General features: G+C 41.0%; 1 pseudogene; it reads right to left on the bottom strand.

Annotated features, from left to right (window-relative positions):
• Nucleotides 1-5241: 5241 nt before the first annotated feature.
• On the bottom strand, nucleotides 5242-5756 carry LOC127531688 (nicotinamide riboside kinase 2-like; annotated as a pseudogene).
• Between the last annotated feature and the right edge of the window lie 890 nt (nucleotides 5757-6646).

Here is a 6646-nt window from a genome sequence, read left to right as displayed (position 1 = left end):
AGGAATGGAAATCAAATATTCTTCAGAAAGTTCTTCCCAACATTGTTGCAGAAGTTCCCATAAATGTGTGACACTTGTAGGTTACTTTGTTTTCACTCTTCTGTCCAATTCATCACAAAACCAGGGTTGTAAGTCTGGAGACTGTGCTGCCACTCCATGTTTTCAATCTTACCAGCTTGTTCTTTTTTCCTAAGGTAGTTCTGGCATAGTTTGGACTTATGTTTTGGGTCATTAGTTTGGTGTAGGATGTTCCACTGACCAATTCGGCACATGCCAAGGGGTACTGCATGGCGCTGCAGAATGCTGTGGTAGCTGTTTGAGTTCAGGGTTCCTCTCACTCTGTACAAATCAACGACCCTGGATCCAGCAAAGCAGCCCCAGACCGTGACGCTTCCTCCTCATTGTTTGACAGTTCATATCCCACACTGAGGAACCATCCTTTCTCCTACTCAACAGCGTACAGAAATCCTGTGCGATAAACCAAAGATTTCAAACTTTAATTCATCAGTCCATAATACCTTCTTCGAGTCTTCAGTAGTCCATTGGTGGTGTTTCATGGTCCAGGCAAGCCTCTTTTTCTTATTCTAACGTGTTAGCAATGGCTTTATTGTTGCAACTCCACCTGTCAAACCCGCAAATTTAAGTCTTCTCTTCACAGTTAAAACTGAGACTTCTTACTACGACCACTATAAAGCTGCTGACTCTCAGAAACTTGTCTTCTAATTCAACAGTGCATTCGGTCTTTCAGTCCTCTTTTGATGGTGAAGAAAACTGTACTCACTGACACCTTGACTTTCTTCACAATTTCTCTGTTGGAAAGACCTACATTTTTAAGTGTTATGATGGTCTGCCTCTTATCTATTGTTAATTTCCTTGCCATTTTTACACCAACACACTACTGTCTGCAGCACAGTACTGTTCAAATAATGATCTTGAGGGTGTGGTGCCACGGTGTGTTCCAAAATTACTTTTATGCAGACAAAAGGAGTTATAAGTAATCAAGAAAAGTAACCTGTACAATTTCATGGCACCAATTTTCAAGGCTTCATCAACCTCCATTGCTGCAGAACAGTTTCAAGTTGTTAACCCATTTCTTGTTCCCTGAAAAAGGCCGTTTGCATAATTCTAAAATGTTCATTGTTTTTCAGTTTCAGGTAACCTTACCTTACCACTTATCTTTGTGCCATTGGACTTGAATTATTTGAATTTCCATGTTAAAAAATGGAGAAATAAGTGTGACCGGTTTGTTTCTGTCTCTGCGTTGTGTGATGAAAGACTCAGGCGTGCATCTTTTTGGAGGCAGTCTCCATTTATTTTCCGGATCCTGACATGAAAATATTAACAGAAAATCCTCCTGTCAGTGATCGCCACAACACATGCCCCTACACAGATCAAATGACAACAAAGTAAGCATCTTGTGACAAGTTTTAGCTTGCTAGAACAGGAATTTCACTGGACAGCAAAACCGCTTACCTCTCCCACAGAGATTCATGACAAAAGGGGATATATATAGAGGGCAGTGTTACATAGAATGTGGCTGTAGTAATACAAACCGAACTAAAGTTCCGCTTACTGACAAGGAGGCTCAACTAGTCAGGCATTAACTGAAACAAAAACAAACAAAACAAATCCACAGACACAGATTTTGTGTAATTATCACAATAACTAAAGTATAATATACTGTATTCCATATACACACACATATATTAATGTGTAATCGACCCTGTTACATAAGGGCATTCTAAAACATTTTGACAAGAATTTACAAAAAAACAAGAAAACAAACAAAAAAAACCTTTTTTATGTCAAAGTGAAAACATATTGAACAAAGCAATGCCAATTACTCAGAAATATAAAACACAAAACAAGTGATTGCAAAAGTATTCAGCCTCGAGTTAGAATTCAACAGGTCCACTTTCGGCCAGAATTTGACCTGAGTGATTATGTCTAAATCGGCTTTGCACATCTGGAAACTGCAACTTTACCTGATTCTTCTTTGAAAAACTGCTCAAGCTCTGACAGGTTGAATGGGGATTGTGAGTGAAGAGCCCTTTTCAAGTCCATTCACAGTTGGGTGGATGCTTGGGGTCATTGCCTTGGTGGAAAACAAATCTAGTTCTCTTGCATCAGGTTGTCCTCCAGGACGTCTACATACTTTCCTGCAGTCATTTCCCTTCACCTTTATAAGTCTTCCAAGTCCTGCTGCCAGGACGCACCCCACATAATGATGCTGCCTCCACCATGCTTCACGGTGAAGATGATGTCAGTGTTTGGTGTTTGTCAAACATACTGTCTAGTCTGATGGCCAAAAAGCCCAATTTCGGTTACATCAGATCTAGGACGTGTCCACCACTTGACATTAGAGTCTCCCACATACCTTTTGGAGGGCTCGAGTTGAGATTTAATGTAAGCTTTTTTCAATCGTAGTTTTCTCTTTTCAGCTCTGCAGCTTAAGCTTGTAACTCTTTTAGATAATCCCTAGGTGTCTGACTGAGTCCCAGTCTCTTTCTTACATGGTAACTCAATTTTTGAGGATGACCTGCTCTAGACAGATTTACACATGTACTGTATTCTTTCCATTTTTTAATGACACATTTAACTGTCCTCCAAGAGATATCTGGCAGCTTGGAAATTTCCCTGTATCCATCTCCTGACTTATGCTTTTCAAAAACCTTTTCACTGAGCTGCTTGGACTGTTCTTTTGTCTTTATGGTTTAGTTACAGTCACAGGTACTGACTCACAGGTCTCTTTGCACTATAATAATTTGATATACATTAGCTGCACTCAGATGATGATTTCGTTAAATGTGTGACTTCTCGTACCAACTGTGACAAATCAGGTGAGTCACATTCAGAAAATGTTTTTCATTTTGACATGAAGAAATCCGTGTTTGTGAGATTTTTTTTGTAAAGAAAGACATTAAATTCGCCATGATTCAGTGCTGAAAAGCGATAAAGTTGGGGATAAAATAATTTAAATAGAGGAAATGATGTTCACAGGTTGTTCACGTGCCAGTTGCTATTTGACAGTCATGCATTGCCATCTAGTGGCTGAAAAACTGCATTGCTGCATATCAGCATATTACTATGAACAGTGTCAGTTCAAGGAAGACACCAGTGCTCCATCAAATGAGCAAAAATCTGTCACCTCACCGGTACCAGAAGAAGATGACACTTTACCCTCCAACAGAGCAGCCACAACAGATATGAGTTATCCTCGACCCCAGAGGACACAGTAGTTACACTGAGTGAGTCTCATGGTCAGCCAACAACCTGACTTGTGGGTCTACACATCAAAAATGCCCACAGCAACTGCATATGAGTGGGACTCATTTTTAGCCCTGGAGTTTCATGCCTCAGACCAGCCCACTTTAGATCACGACCTATGATGATTAAAATCATGTAATTATAACCTTACATATTAGGTCTACAATAGCGCACTGTTCTGTAAAGCCTTGTAATTCAGTGTATTCTTCTAAAATATTTCTGATTCAGTGCAGGTAAGGGTTGCTTCACAATGTGGATTTATTCCAACATGAGTGCACATCTCCCACATTATTCTTCACAACAATATCAGAATCCATATTCTGTTCAAATAAGTATTCACAGATATCTAAACCTTAAAAATGAAACAAAAGAATAAATAAAAATATGTAATTTTAAATTTAAAAAAATAAAATAAAGTGTTGCACTTTCTAATAACACTATCATCTCTTTTTCCTCTGCAAGGAAACAGTTCCATCACAACTTAGATTTCACAAATATGAGAACATGAGTTAAAGGGCAAATCTCCAACACTATTCTTTACAACACTGGAATGTATGTATGTACATCCTGTGACTGAAGGTGAGCACAGTAATCAAAATTTTCAACCGAATCGTCTTCATCTGTCTCATCCCTAACTTGTGGTTCAGGTTTCTGCTGTTGAGCTGCTGCCTCTTAATCATAGACTGTATATATAGTGGACGTAGCATCTGGCTCCAGAATTGAAGACAACCCGGAAGTGTCAAAAACTTGCAATATCCCGCCGTCTGCTAGGGTTGGCTCCAAAAAGCTTTTGCTCCATAGACCCCAATTCATTTTTGGAAAAAATAAAATTTGATAGACTGATTTTCTACAGCTCAGGATTTTTTTCCCGTTAGTTTTCATGGTCAAAATGAGAGATCAGGTGGCCGATCTTAAAATAAATCAATACTGAATTTTAAATAAATCGTTAAAGTTGGCAGAGCCAGGGGACGTGGCTATACTTGATAGACAGCAACAGAAGCCTCTGAGGTAAAACGTGGGCGGGATAAGAGAGTCCTCAGCCAATCCTGCCCCTAGTTGCTCTCCAGTCCAGTCTGTTTGATGACGCTTTTTACGTCACTGGCTCCAAAAAATCCAAAACGGCGACCAGGAAGTAGCAAAATCCGGGCTTCATTTTCTCGGCGTTGACACCAACGGGTGACGTCACGGTTCGTTTACGCCTGCTCTTAATCAGTCCCTGATTAGACTCTGCTCTCCAGGGGCGGATCTAGATTAATTTTAGTGGGGGGACACAAGGGAGTACAACAAATATTTTTTTGGGGGGGCACTGAAAAGTTGTAAGAAAAAATGAAAGCTGCTATCGACATCTCGCTTTTACAAAGTATTTTTCTTTTTCTTTTTTTTGGCTCTTTAACCCAATAGGAAAGCTGTATATGATCTTTTCATTTTGGACTTGTTTCCTTGTTTATGTGAATTACAGCATCATGAGCTGCAGCATCTTCCTGTTATGTAAAACTGGTAAGCTCAATGACAGTATCCTGAGGGCAATTTAGTGACAAATATAATGCAAGAACAGCACTATAAGCAATCCTGTCATTTTCCACTTCTAAGAATGTTTACTGACAATTATCACACCAAAAATAAGAAATAATATTCTGTGCTTTTAGCAACTAGTTTTCAGCTGTATACCATAAACATCATAGGGTTCTGTATATGAATCAGTCTAAATCAAAATGAGTACTACCCAGTACACAGTTAACAACAACAATCTGTACCCTTGATCTGTGGTAAAATAATCTCAAATGTTCTGTGCAGTAATGAAAATTTTAAAATACAATAAAATACAGTAAGTAGCACTCTATACATTTACTAGTAAATCTGAGAACAATAATAAACAGTAACAATACTCCATATTCTTAAGTCATTTAATATGGCACAGCTCAGCAAACATCCTGTTCTGCATAGAAATCACAAAAAGCTGCTCTCAAGAATCTTTCACAATGAGCAGATGTTCTTGTGTTGCAGGTCCATGGTCCATATGTGGCCATCGAACAGGCTGGAGGGGTCTGGCTCCGTGTACTTCCTAGAGCACCTCCTCTTTTTGTATTCTTCATATGGGATGGAAATAAAGTAACGTTGGTTTAACACGTCGATCAAAGGCCTGTAGGTGTAAAGCAGGAAGCCCTCCACAATGAGGATGTGAGTCTCCTCCTCCTTGTGGTCGGACTTCAGGACGATCTCTGTGTCCAGGGTGTTATTAACGCCATGAGACTTCTCAAACTTCATGGGGTTCTCCAGCCACGCGTAGATCCTACTCATCATGGCGTCCATGTCCAGAGCAGTGATGACATCGTACTGCTTAAAGCCATCTTTACCAACTTTAATCTGATGTTGGGCCTTGAAGAAGTCATCCTGATGGACCACGCAGCAGTTGGGCAGGTTCTTGATCAGGTGGTTGGTGAGGGTGGTTTTCCCTCGTTTACACCGCCGATGTCGATGATGTACTTCATGTTCTCGGATTGGTTAAAGCTTGGAAAAAGGGTCAAAAATGTCAACAAAAACCGGGTCTGGAGTGATCGGACGTGGAAGAAAGCTGAAAAAGAGAAGGTTGCAGCAGGAAACGTCAACTACTCGAGTCCTCCACTTGAGTTTAGTGAGTAAGGTAAGAGCAGAAAGGGAGCTGCCTTTCACTAACCTGCAGAGCGCAGAGGAGGAGCGTTTTAAGGTGGCACACTCTCGTGTGCGCTTGATTGTGGAGTGAGCCATTGGCCTCCTCAAAGGACGGTGGAGGGTTTTGGATGCTTTGGGGGACAGACTGCTATATCACCCCAAGAAGGTGTATAAAATCATCAGGGCATGTGGCGTTCTCCACAATGTCGCTCTGAGGAATGCCATTCCTCTCCCACCTGGCCTCCCTCTCCCACACCACGAGGACCCCGACCCACAACCACCTACCCGACATGAGGAGTTCCAACACGGAGCAAGGCTCCATGAGGATGTTATGCAAAGTTTAGAATAAGCTTGAAAGTAAGTTTCATTTTTTAACAAGATCTTTAATAGAGGCGGCAATGTCAGACAGGACCTCACACATGTTGTGCATTACTGTGCGTATTTGCTGAAGCTCATCCCGCACTTCATTTATGGCACCGATGGTGTCCCTTTGTGTTTGTAGGACTCTGTCTGTCAGGACCCGACCACTTCTGGGTGTGCCATGGTCTCGGAATGTACTGGGAACAGCCAGGCCTTCATCCACAGTGACAGGACGTGCTGTGGTGGGAACCTCCTCGTCAGCCAGCGTTTCCGACTCTGGAGTGACTGAGGACAAAAAACATCAGTCCACTGCTTGTTTTACAAGTCCATTTAAATATTTAATGCATTTAATAAACAGATAAAACTGTAC

The sequence above is a fragment of the Acanthochromis polyacanthus genome, chromosome 21 (genome assembly GCF_021347895.1).
Source record: "Acanthochromis polyacanthus isolate Apoly-LR-REF ecotype Palm Island chromosome 21, KAUST_Apoly_ChrSc, whole genome shotgun sequence".
NCBI classification, from domain to species: domain Eukaryota; kingdom Metazoa; phylum Chordata; class Actinopteri; family Pomacentridae; genus Acanthochromis; species Acanthochromis polyacanthus.
Note: the sequence above shows the minus strand (reverse complement) of the source record. Positions and strands in the feature narration are given on the sequence as shown.